General features: G+C 37.2%; 1 protein-coding gene across 1 annotated transcript in view; it reads left to right on the top strand.

Annotated features, from left to right (window-relative positions):
* Positions 1-3,510: 3,510 nt before the first annotated feature.
* The window catches only part of Jak1 (Janus kinase 1), a 75,306-nt gene continuing 65,150 nt past the window's right edge, over positions 3,511-13,666 (top strand). Inside the window, exon 1 of the mRNA XM_013020598.1 lies at positions 3,511-3,654. The gene's annotated coding sequence lies outside the window, so the exon portion shown is untranslated. The remainder of the gene's footprint in view (positions 3,655-13,666) is intronic.

The following is a 13,666-nucleotide window of genomic DNA, read 5'->3' as shown; positions in this document are numbered from 1 at the left end:
TTTCATTTTCATTTATTTTTTAAATTTTAATTTTTTATTGTTAAAATACTGTACAGAGGGGTTACAATTACATGGGCAATCATTTACTTTTTTGAGAATTAAGCTGGACTACTGAATTAATTCCCACATCTCCATTTAATCCTAAATTAATTCCATTTTAAAAAGTTAAGTCAATTATTTGCTATAACCATCCACATTTTAAGTGCTACATAGTCACATTTGATTGATGGCTACCATATTACATGGACAATACAGAAACAAAACATTTCTGTTCTGCAGAAATTTTTATTGGTTTGGATTTTTGCTAGGGTAGAAGAATGGGGAAAGGAATTATTTTTCTCAGAGATTTCTCCCTAGCCCCTTTCCTTGATCCAAGTTACTGTGTACAGACATTGTACACATCATGACTTCTTTTTTTTTTCTTTTTGCTTATGTGGTGCTGAGGAATCGAACCCAGGGCCTCAGGCATGCAAGGCAAGTGCTCTACCACTGAGCCACCTTCCCAGCCCTCACATCATGACTTCTTATGCTTTTCTGCTGTACTTTAATTTGGTTCTTGGCTTTTGCCATATACTCTGCTTTGCATTCCACATTTATGAGTTGTCTTTTCTGCACATCAATCACCTGCCAAAAGTTAATTGCAAGTTTCCTTTTTCTCTTGCTTAGTTCCTCTTATATTTCTGTTCCATGAACATTTATGTATATATTTTGTATATATATTCAGTATGTATCTAATATATTACATTTAATTATATCTTATATTGTATATCATATATATTAGATACTGTATTTCTGTAGGGATCAGGAGAGAATGAAATTGGATGCTAGTGTTTAGTCTGTCATTTTAACTAGAAATCTTTATTCATTTACTATTCACAATACTGTAAGGTATAGATGTGATTATTTTCATTTTTCAGTCAAAAGAGACAGGTAAAATAATTGGCTAAATGTTACATAGTGTCAGGCTCTTGTGGCTCATTCCTGAAATTCTACCTACTTGGAAGACTGAAATCTGGAGATTGTGGTTCGAAGCCATCCTGGTGGGAAAATCCATGAGACTTTTAAGTTCAACTAACAAGCAAAAAGCTGAAAGTAGAGCTGTGGCTCAAGTAGTAAAGTGCCAGCCTTGTAAAAGCTAAGTTCATAAACTTTGGAGATTAAGATAAGGATGATTATCATTGTGAAGGTAAAAATGTGTTTGTATCTTCAGCTAATTATAACTATGCCACAGTATTATGTAGTCACTTAATCTCAATAAAGAAATATTTGGAGAAAAATAAAAGCTAAGGGACAGTGCCCAGACCCTGAGTTCAAGCCCCAGTATTGGCTCACACAGATTTTTTTTTTTAGTTGCATAGCTAGTGAGTCAGTCTTTAAAATCTGAGTTTTGTTTTTTTTTAATTGAATAATGTGCTGTATCTTGTACTCAGGAAAACCCCTTTCCATCTTCCAAGTCGCAATACTTTGAATTAGAGCCATGTTTTAGGTATGCTAACCTAGGGATTTCTCCTTTATCTTTAAAATTACTTAATAAAAGAGGTTGAGTAGTTCGGTCTCAAAGATTATTTCCTCAGCTGTTTATATCTACATTGTCCTGAGACTTTATGATTTCTGAACTTTATGTTAGCATTCTTTTTTACAATGTGTGAAACATTTAGAGTAAAAAAAAATCCCATTGTGTTAAGTGTTTTACTCAAACTGTCTGTGATTTTTTTTTCTCTTATTAGAATTGCTCTAACAGTAGCAATTAGACTTCACTTTCCATAGGCAGCTGTTTATCTTTGAATCCTTCGTGCTTGACTGCATTGTTTATTTGCATCATTGCATTTGCTTCCAAATTGCTAGTCTCTACCTGTCTTTTCTAAATGACCTATGAAAATTGATCTTTCTCAAGTGCACTGTTTATTGACTTCATCTGACTTTAATTATAATGTCCTAGCTCTTCAACATGACATAGAGGAATGATTATGGTCTATTTCTTTCTTACTCCAGTAGAGTTATTTTTGGCCACCCCTACCTCCTGCCTCTCCTCCCCTTCCCTTTAACACTGAATCTTATGGAAGGTCATGCTCTAAATCTACCTCTATACATACTTACTTTCTGCCTGAAGTGTCCTTTCTCTAGTCCCACCCATTCTCCTCTTTAATGTATGCTATTTTCGTATCAGATTGTTTGCCTGACTCACTTTGGATTTAGAGGATTCATTCTGTTCCATGTACCATTCATTCATTCAAATTGGATCTTACCATACATATTATTCTACAGTTTGCCTTTTATACCTTATAATAGGTTTTTCTACTTAATATAAATTTCCCATATATAACTGTTGAATGACCAGTCAGTTTTTTCAGTTAGCATCTTTTGATAGTAAGTTTATTTTTTATTTTATTTTTTATTTATTTATTTTTTGGGTCCGGTCGTGGGGCCTGAACTCTGGGCCTGGGAGCTGTCCCTCAGCTCTTCAGCTCAAGGCTAGCGCTATGCCACTTCTGGCTTTTTTCTTTTTTCTTATGTGGTGCTGAGGAATTGAACCCAGGGCCTCAGGCATGCAAGGCAAGTGCTCTACCACTGAGCCACCTTCCCAGCCCCTTTTGATAGTAAGTTTATCTTCATTTATCTTCATTCATTTCCTGGTGCAGATCTTTGCCCATGATACACAAACAAATATATTTGTTGAATGAAGCTAGCGCCCTAGTGTTGAATGAGCCCATGGCAGTTGATTTCTACTCTGTCACTTTTGATTCTATCATTAGTAGGATGTTCGGTATTCAGCCTATTTTCCTAGCATAATTGTGAATAACACCTCACTTTCACTTAAATAAGTCCTAGTTTTCACAGAAGAATATGCGGCTACCTTATCTTAACAGAATCAAGTGGATCAGATAAAGAGTAAGAAATACTTAAGGTATCTGTTTGCATTTGAAGCATTAACTCCATTTTCTTTCCAATCAACCAATCATGAAGGCCCCAAAGTGAACATAAGAAAATTCCTTTTATGAATTTTCACCTTATAGTGTTTTATTTTCCAGAGAGACTGCTGATCCTTTAAAAAATGCTTTTGTAAAGAGCAGTTTACATTGTAGAAGTGGGACTCAGCTTCCTTTTTTTGATGCTAATGTTCAGTTTCAATCTTGAAAATCCAAGAGCTTATTGGATTCTTTCCCATTAAGACTCCAGTGGGATCCTAGGCTGTTCTGTGTAGCCTAAGTAGAAGCTCACTTCCTGAAATCAAAGAGAATATTAGGTTAGTTGTTGAGTGTATTCACAAGAATTTAGGATGTGGGCTTATATCCTTGCTCTGCTACTCCCTAGTAGTGCAGTCTTGAGAAAACCTATTTGTACTTAATCTAGAATGTAAAATGAAGGCAAGAATATTTACAGAGTTAATGGGGCAATTGAGGCCATGCATGCAGAGTGATTAGCACAGTTAGTGCCATAGTAAGAAACAGTAAATGTTGATTTTTATTGTTTTGATGATCAGTTCTATAATTATCTTTTGACATAGACTAAATCAGGAGGTGTTAGAGAGATCTGCCCAGCTGCTTTCTGATGGCAGTCTGCATGTCCCTAGCTATCTGTAAGTAGTAGAAACTACTGCATTTATGATGAAATCATACGGGTTGAAGAAGAGAGAATAGAGTCCTGTGGTTGCCGGTGAGTTGACTGTTACTTGGTATTTACCTTGTGAGTTTGGGGTTGATCTGTTTTGGGATGGGATTAGAAGGGCTGTACCTCAGACTCAGCTAGAGGATTAAAGTATTATTTTATGTATTCTACCTTTGGAGACCCTAATTCAGTAAGGCCAAGTTAGAGACTGGAGCTCATATATTTTTTTAAAGATCCTAGATGATTTTGATGTACAGTTGGGCTTGAGATTTCATAGACTGGGTGATCATTTATTGCCATGTTATTACATAAAACATACCCTGATCATTTATTACTTAATGTAAGGCAGTGACAGTATTAGAGTTCTTATTTTAGGAATCAGTAAATGGAGACAGATTGTTGTAAATATATTAAAGTGGAGAGCCTGAATGAACTGAATTAAATTGAATTATGTTTCATCACAGTTTTGAATAAGCCAATCATGCATTCGTTTTTTTTTAAAGAACCTTTGTCTATACTTAGAGTATTAGAATAAAATAGCAAAAAATGAAATAACAAAGTAGCTTAGAAATATAAACAAGCATATTTGCATTTAAAACCTTAAGGAAGATTTTTTTTTTTTTTGCGGTTGTTGGGCTTGAACTCCTGGTCTAGGAGCTATCCATGAACTCTTTTGTTTAAGGTTAGCATTCTACCACTTTGTGTCACAGCTCCATTTCTGGATCTGTTTTACAGGGTCTTTTCTGCCCAGGCAGTTTCAAACTGTGATCCTCAGATCTCAGTCCTATCTCTGATATTTGAAAATTTTATTGCTCCTATTGTAAAACAGAGAACTTAGGTCCACATCATTGATATTTGGCGGATCCCAATCATTAGTTAAATTATTTAATGGAAGTGCATTTGGTTAAGAATCAGTATACCTGGGTGATTCTCAGTCAACTGTTATTCTTTGTACATTGGAGTTAGTTACTTGAGTAATCTCTCTGGCATGTGTTTTCTTGCTTATAAAATTAGGTAGGTTTTTTTTGTGCCTCTGTACCCTATGATATTTTGGGGGCTACAGTGACGAAGTATGTGAGATAGGAGTGTAGAAGATTGATGAGCTAGGAGTGGCCACCGTGTCTCTGTTTGCCTGGGCTTTTCCTTTGAGGTGTTCTTCCCTCTCTCTGGTGTCCAAACTTGGATGATAAATTATATCATCACTTTGTACTGACAACACCAACCGTTGTTTACACTTAATCTTTCACAGCTGTAAGATTTTCTGCCTCATATCTATAGCCCTAAAGCATTCACCAAATATTGTAATATTTCTTAATACGTTCTGATAGTTTCCTAAAATTTTATGTTACTCATCTCTCCAACTACATTTGTAAGTGGATAAGAATTGTTTTTTTTTTTTTTTATTTCTAAATACTTTCCTTGATTCATTAGCATTTGAGGTCTTAGACTAACTGGCCACTGGGTCCACTGTACCCAAAGAAAGTAAATTCCAAATGTAGAAGAGGACAGAGGAATGGTAAGAATGAATTTGACTTTATGGAAGAAAACTGAAAGAAGAGAAATATAGTCCTTTTCTTCTAGGTTTATGTCTGACTTTTTTTAAAAATCTAAATGCTCTGTATTGACATTGTAAGTGCAAAATAAATCTCCAAGTAATTAGGAGGAGGTCTGGAAGCCTCTCCCAGAAGCTCTGGGAGAGGAAATTTCAGATTGCCTGCCTCCTCCAAATTTGTTTCAGTATTTTGACTTCCTTAGCTGGGTGCCTGTGGCTCACAACTTTAATCATAACTTACTCAGGAGGCTGAGATATAAGGATTGAGTTTTGAAGCCAGCCTGGGCAGAGAAGTTGGTGAAACTCATTTGCAATCAATCAGTATATAGCCAGAAGTTTCCATCCTTAAGGAACATTTTCTTTATCCTTTTCTGATGAGAGCATGCATTTTTATCATGTTTTATTTCTGGCCCTTAGGAACTATAAGTTCTCAGGCCATCCTTAATGTTTAGGTGAAAAGCTGTAGTCTATAAATAACTTTACATCAATCTTGACTTTTGGTCCTTGTTGGTTTTCCTTAGTCCTGTTTTTTTTTTTAACATATATTTGTTTTTATTAAAGCTATTTTTATAAACTGCCTTAGAATCTCCAATTTAATGAGATTAAATACATAAATATAAAGATAGCATTATAGTTTCAGTATTTTCAGGGAATTACTTGATATTCAGGAGGAAACTTTTTGAGACAAAGCTTTTTGCCTCAGAATTAATTAAAGAGGATATGCTGGTGTATGAACCCACTGAAGGAGTTGCTTTCCCATAAGAAGAAGGGTTGAAAAAAATAAATAAAACAACTAAAAAAATTAAAAAAAAAAAAGAAAAAGGGCTGGCTGGGTACTGTTGGTTCATATATGCAATTCTAGCTACTTAGGAGGCCGAGATCTGAGGATTGCTGTTCAAAACCAGCCCTGGCAGGAAAGTCTGTGAGACTCATCTCCAAATTAGCCACTTGAAAACTGAAGTGGAGCTGTGGCTCAAAATGATATATCACTAGCCTTGAGCTTAGGGATAACACCTAGGCCCTGAATGCAAGCCCGAAAACCAACAAAAGGGGGAAAAAATGAATGAATGAATAAGAGCTAAATATTCCATATGGTCTCTATTAAAGCTCTTTGGACAGAGGATTGACAACACAGTATTCTCAAAATATTAATGCAAGGATAAGTACTGTAATTTCAAAAATTAGATCTAGATTAGATTGGAGTATGTATTTTATTCTCCCTAATATGGTTCTTCTAACACTTTCTCTCTTTTAGAGTTTTTAGCCTTTCTTACTAATTTTGTCCTCTCATTCATTTCATCCTAAACCTTTCTATCTGTTCAACAGCCAGCTGCCCTTTTATGTTATTCTCTCTTTTACTAAATACTACTTTACTCCTGACTTCTTCAACTCTATGATCCTTTCTTTCTGATGACCACAGACCAAGATGTATGTTGCAGCCTATTAGTATCATGAGATACTACCCCTGGTAACAAATGACTTAGAAGCTAGGGAAAGGAATGTACAATGTGCATGGCACTTATTTGGTTAGTGTTGAATATGATTTTTAAGTCTTCTCATGGACTCAATTCTGTAACCAGAGGTTTCTACATGCAAAGGCAGGGAATATACTCATAGGACATCTTACGTATGTGTTCTTGCTGTACTCAAGCAACCTGAGGCTCAGAGAGAAGAGATTTGTTGTGGCTTGACCTGTAATTCATCCAGCACTTTTCTTAAATCCCATTTTGCTGCAAATTTGAGAAAAGCTGTAGGTTCATTATGTAGAACAGTGTTATTCTTTTTCTCAGAATCAAAACCAGAGCCCAGCCTTTTCATTTGCTAATAGCTTTCCATTTTTGAGGATGCCAGGAGGAATGAACCAAGTACACTTAGATAAAATGTATGTGAATATCTCTTAGAAATGATCCAGTCTCAGCCTTCTCTGCAGTTCAGAATTGAGCAGTCTGAGCTAACCCTTTACCCAACATCTTTATCTCACTTAAAAAAATATGGTTTTACCCAAACAGATGTTCTGGGTGTTACTGAAAAATTTAATGTGTCCCAAGTTTACCCAGAAGTTTATTGCTTCACAGATATTCTACTTCTTAGCATACATTTATTTCCTTAATGCTTATAGTAGAAGTCAGTTAGAAAAGAAGTTCTGAATATGGGGATTTGAAGGTTAATGGTAAAAGGATAAAGGAAAAACAAAACACAAGGATGAAAGAAGTAGTATTAACCCCTTTTCCACTGTCTCTTTCCTTAAAAGCTTCAAGAGGTAGTGGAGAATACTAGAAACAGTCCTAAGGTAGATGGTCATGTTGGTTTGAAATCTGCTTTTGGCATGTCCGATCACCTCTCTGAGTTAATATTCATATACTCATTTACTGTTTTGTTGAGCACTTGTGCACTATTTATTGAGCCTATGTTTTAGACATAGCAGATAGAGCAGAGAATAAAAGTCCCTGCCTTCTGGTGTTAAGATAATTGGTGCTTGTGTTAAGATGATAAAGGTGACAGAGAATAGAGTATTGGTGGTGGTGAGAAATGTTTACTGTGGGGCACATTAAAAAAATTCTTTTTTTGGGGGGGGTCCGGTCGTGGGGCCTGAACTCTGGGCCTGGGAGCTGTCCCTCAGCTCTTCAGCTCAAGGCTAGTGCTCTACCACTTGAGCCACAGTGCTACTTCCGGCTTTTTTCTTTTTGCTTATGTGGTGCTGAGGAATCAAACCCAGGACCTCATGCATGCAAGGCAAGCGCTCTACCACTGAGCCACCTTCCCAGCTCCTAAAAATATTCTTTAACACAAAACTTACCAGATACCATGTTAAGCACTTTACATGTATGGGCACATTTTGAAGGTAATGAATTAATGATGGTTTAGATGTGGGTCAGAAAGAGATGTGTCAGAAAGAGATGTGTCAAGACTGATCTTTGGAGGATTTGCTGTTACAGTGTGATGATGAATACTGGCGTTCAAGATAGTGACCACTGGGGATAAGGCAGAAGGTCTGTGGTGGTGTTGCTGTTTATACTGATATCCAAGAGGTAGTTGGATATTTGAGATCAGAATTCTGAGATATAAATTTGAAAATTGCTAGCATGTAAGTGACATAAGGCATACAACTGGGTTCATTTGCTTTGGTTGTGAAAGTAAATAGAGAAAAGTTGGAGATCGAAGTCTTGAGTCCATGGGCCACATCAGTATTTGGAGATTGGGAAATCGAGAGGCTTCACCTTCTGAGACTGAGACACTAGAACCAGGTTTCTCTCTCCTGTAGGTTGTAATAGTACTTATGTAAGGTATTATACCTGAAACTTACAGAGTATTAGTGTTTGAGTCAATAAAAAAAGACATAGAGGAAGTTATCTGTAAGTGATTTTTAGACTTGACATTTCTTCTGAAAGTATGTTTTATGGAATTGGGAAAGGTAGGCTGAATTTGATCTTTACCAATTTCCAATATATAGGCTGCACAACTGTGGAGGAAAGTAAATAGGAATGGGGAAATTTAACAAGGTCTGCTATGTGCTTTTAATATGATTATTTCTATGTTCTAGCTCAAGAAAATACATAGCAGAAGAATCCATGGGCTCTATTACTGTTAACAGGATTCTCAAACTAGAAGAATTAATTAACCCAAAGCTAAATATGTTTATAAAATTAATATATGTATATTGATTTTGTGTTGGTGAAATCTGTTCACAAGAATAGATCTCTGGTTGGGCTTCCAAATCTTAGCAAGCTGTTTGAACTTGCTGTCATCTCACTTTCTTCTCCTTTCTTTCTCTGTCATTCCCTCACACTGAGAATGAGGTGGGGTTTCCTGAAAAGTGGGCTCTGTTCTGGGAAAACTCTGTGGCTAGCTGCCAATATGACATGTAACTCATCCAGTTACATGGTGAAAAGAGAAGACTTGCAAAAAGCTGAATGAAAACAGGAAAATCAAGTAGGTTAAAGGGAAACAAAACAAGAAGATTTAGGTAAATAAAGGCCAAGGATCATTTGGGAGGGATTTGGGAACGGTAGCTACCATTTCTTAGGTGTATAATACTTTTTCTCTCTTTTGGGTTACTTTCTTTTTGCCCATCTGCTGTTATCAGAATTACAGGATTTCCTCAGAGGTTACTAAGTAATGAGTAAAGGTAACTTGTCCCAGGAATTACCTTCCAGAAAACCTGTGTGAGAGAACATTGCAAAACTGTGTGTTCTTCATGTTGATAAGTACTGATCATAATTTTAGGGTGTATGCATGAACAAAAGTGTGGTGGGGAGGGGATGAGAAGGGAAGGAATGTGATTTAAGTGAATGAAATAATGACATTTCTGGTATATTCTGTCATATGCTCAGGAAAGCCCTTCCATGTTGATGGTCTCAACAATATTTATAGGATTTGATAAATGAAAGAGAACACAGAGATCATCTATATTTAGATTTTTCCAAATACATGTTTTATCAAAGAAACAAGTTGTAGATACCTGAAATCCCGCCATTCACTGGGTACTCATTTGGGAGGCTAAGCCAGGAGGATCTTGAGTTCAAGGCTAGCCTGGGCTTATTTAGCAAGATTCTGTGTCAAAGAAGAAAAAAAAAGGTCTTCTGGCTGAGTCATTTTTGCAAAAGTTGGACATTCATTGTATTTTTTACTAGCAAAGGCAAGAGCTTTTGTTGTTAAAATGTTATAAGACTTTATTTTTTTTCAATTTGTTTCCTGATGAGCCCCCATTTTCCTTTTCCTTTTGTGAAAGCTATGTGTATAGGATAATTATTATCACATCAAGGAAGATATAAAACATTCCAGAGAGCATAGGTGGGGAGTAATACTTTAATTCAGTCTTTATATGTAAATTGAGCTTGGCACTTCTCATGGTCAGTTTCTCATTATTATCACTCCTGGGTGTAATATTTTCTAGTCTTGATTTTGTCTTTCTTATTTCTTCCTATAATTACAATACCTGTAGGTTCAGGTACATAATCTCAGTAAATGCTATTGAACAAATTGACAAAGAAACATTAGTTTCAGAGTAGTATGCTGACTCTAGTCTGAGGCTGTAGAAAAGAAACAGTCTTATTTATTTTATTTATTTATTTTTTGTCGGCCGTGAGGCTTGAACTCTGGGCCTGGGCGCTGTCCCTCAGCTCTTCAGCTCAAGGCGAGCGCTCTACCACTTGAGCTACAGCGCCACTTTCAGTTTTCTGGTGGTTTATTGGAGATAGGAGTCTCGCGGTCTCTCCTGCCCAGGCTGGCTTTGAACCGCGATCCTCAGATCTCAGCCTCCTGAGTAGCTAGGATTACAGGCGTGAGCCACCAGCGCCCGGCTAAGAAACAGCCTTATTTATGACTGCAAAGAACTTGTACTCCATCAAATTGGTGGCTTTCTCAAGATCATGAGATGTGCCATGGAAAGAACTCAGATTAGACTATGATTTTGATCATCTGTGGAACAGAAATAAACTGGATAAGATTTTTGCTCCTGAGTCAGATGTGTATAAGAGAACCTAAGTGGGTTGTGCAAACCTAACTTTTACAATAAGAGGTGTCAGTTAGAGTTACAGTCATCAGGGTAGTCATACAGTACTTTATCCCCTGACAAGAGCTTCATGATACTATCAACACTAAGATGTGAGTTATTGTTCCCATTTCTAATTAAGGAACAAATTTAGAGACTTAGTGACGTTTCTTAAGTTGACATGTCTTGAGTGAAAATCCAGAATTAGGACCCAGTGCATGTGTGGTTCTAAACTTGTTCAATAGATCATAGACTTTCTAGATCTCATTATTTCCCTGCTCTGCTTCCTATATCCATGTTCCATGATGGTGGCTCTTTTTTTCCCCTCCAGACTAGTACTCTACCTCTTTTTTGTTTTTTGGTCCGTCGTGGGGCTTGAACTCTGGGCTTGGGTGCAGATCCCTCAGCTCTTCAGCTCAAGGCGAGCACTCTACCGCTTGAGCCACAGCATCACTCCCGGTTTTCTAGTGGTTTAATGGAGATAAGAGTCTCACGGACTTTCCTTGCCCGGGCTGGCTTTGAACTGTGATCCTCAGATCTCGGCCTCCTGAGTAGCTAGGATTACATGCGTGAGTCACCAGTGCCCAGCATACTCTACCTCTTGAGCCACAGCTTCACTCCCAGCTTTTTTGGTGGTAAATTACAGAGTCTCACAAACTTTTCTACTCTGTCTGTCTTTGAACTATGATCCTCAGGTCTTAGTCCCCTGAGTTTCTGGTATTATAGGCATGAGCCACCAGAGCCTGGCTAGAGTTGTCATTTAGCCACTATTCTGGGACAAGTCCTTATTTCGCTGTTAGGACTAACTTGTCTGGATGTGATTAAAATTTTAAAGAGTATGTTTTTAAAAAAAAAGTGTATACGGGCTAGGAGGGTGGCTCAGTGGTAGAGTGCTTGCCTTGCATGCATGAGGTCCTGGGTTGGATTCCTCAGGACCACATAAGCAGAAAAAGCCAGAAGTGGCTCTGTGGCTCAAGTGGTAGAGCACTAGCCTTGAGCTGAAGAGCTGAGGGACAGTATCCAGGCCCAGGCCCAAAGTTCAGGCCCTATGACCGACCAAAAAAAAAAATGTGGGAAATGAGGCAGGCATGATGGGCCCTGAACCCACATAAATAATAAATACATAAATAATAATGAGAGCTTGCTAGCTTGTTGTATCTTTTGCTTACTATACTTTTTTTCTTTAGTTATTTCTCTTTCCTTTGTATCCTAGTGACTTTCATTTGAATTCTGGTTAATACATACATATCACCTTTCACAAATAATATCTTTGAATTTTAGTTTGCTTATGAGTAAAATAGGAATTACTTCAGCTATTGTGAGGATTGAAAAGCATATATTCAAAAGTGCTTGGTAAAATGTAGAATGTATATGATTATATTTACTGACTTTATATTAGTAAATGGATATGAACAGTTAGCCAGCTATGCACTTTTGGTATTCATTTGGAGAAAGCTAAGGCAGAGGTACCTTCATTAATATTTATATTGGTGGCATTGTGGAAGTCATGAGATTAGGCATAAAGACTTGGGCTTCTGCCACATAGTTATTGGCTATGCAGACAGCTGGAATGCGTAGGACAAGTATAGCCTTGGCCAGGATCAGAAGTGTTTCAGGAAATGCTTGGCTGGGACACATCATAGAGCTCAGTGATCTGATTAAACATTCACAGTGTGAATGGAGATTGGAAACTGGTATAGTACAAGGGAACTTGTTCTATGCAAATTCTACTTACTTAATTTCTCCCGTTAAGTTATGTGAAGCATGATTGAGAGCTATGATAAAAGCAGAAATGGGAACTATTACAATAAGTCATGTGAGAGAGTAGTAAATTTTGGCAGACTTTAAAAAATATATTTGTATTTGTTTCAGTGTTTTCTAGATCTCCATGGCACTTACATGTGGCGTTAGGAGGTAACTTAATAAAGAGCATTCTGGGAGAATAGACTGTGCTTTGCTGAGGAAAATAGACACATTGGATAAAAACAGCAATTTTAAGGTCAATTCCTAATGTTTTTGTTGATTTTTTTTTTTTTCGGTTTTGGTTCTTGAACCCTGGGCCTGGACACAGTCCCTGAGCTCTTCAGCTCAAGGCTAGCACTCTACCACGTGAGCCACAGTGCCACTTCCTGGTTTTTTTTTCTTTCTTTCTGATGGCTAATTGTAGATAAGAGTCTCATGGGTGTTCATGCCTGGGCTGGTTTTGAACCATGATCTCAGTTCTCCTGAGTAGCTAGGATTACAGGCATGTGCCACTGATGCCCAGCTTTTTGTTGAATTTTTTAAGCCAGTATTTTCTAAATATGGTTTCTTATTTATTACTTGGCTGGCTATAAAATGTATTTTACTATACACATACACATTTGTGGGTTTTAATTCTTTAAAACATTAAATAGAAGAAAATAGTGTATAATAAAAATTAATGTGAATTGCACATAGCAAGGATAAGTATCATACTTGCTAGGCAAATTATCTACCACTTGAGCCATTTATATGTATTATAAAATGTATTTCTTAGTAGGAATCATAGCCAGAGAGTGAAAAGGCATGGCTGTCAGCATAGGGTCCTTGGGCTATCAGGTTGTGATACATAGCTCTCTCTAGCATTTCAGCTGATGTTAGAGGAAACTGGGAATGGGGAGGAGGGTAGAAGCTTGGCTCTTGGAGCTCTGCTCTGTTGCTCTGTCTTGGTGAGGGCTGAGTGTTCAAATCATCACACTGATAATTTTTGCAGAGTTCTGACTGCAGTTTAAGAATGGATTCTTGGGCTTGGAATAACTCAGTAATAGAGAGCACTTGCCAAGCTTGTGTGAATCCCTGAGTTTGATCTCTAGCCCTACCCCTCCTACCATCAAAAAAAAAAAAAAAAAAGGTGTGTGTGTGGGGGGGAAACTGGAGAAGAACATGAAAAGGAGTGAACCCTTCACTGGCAGTGCTATTCCAAATGGGTTATAATTTCTTGGCTGAGGAGAAGTATAGAATACTATATAGGAGAACATTATTATTTTTTTTTTTTT

Source organism: Dipodomys ordii, unplaced genomic scaffold (assembly GCF_000151885.1).
Source record: "Dipodomys ordii isolate 6190 unplaced genomic scaffold, Dord_2.0 Scaffold51, whole genome shotgun sequence".
NCBI classification, from domain to species: Eukaryota; Metazoa; Chordata; class Mammalia; order Rodentia; family Heteromyidae; genus Dipodomys; species Dipodomys ordii.
The sequence above is the reverse complement of the archived record's forward strand: the minus strand, read 5'-3'. Positions and strand labels throughout refer to the sequence as shown.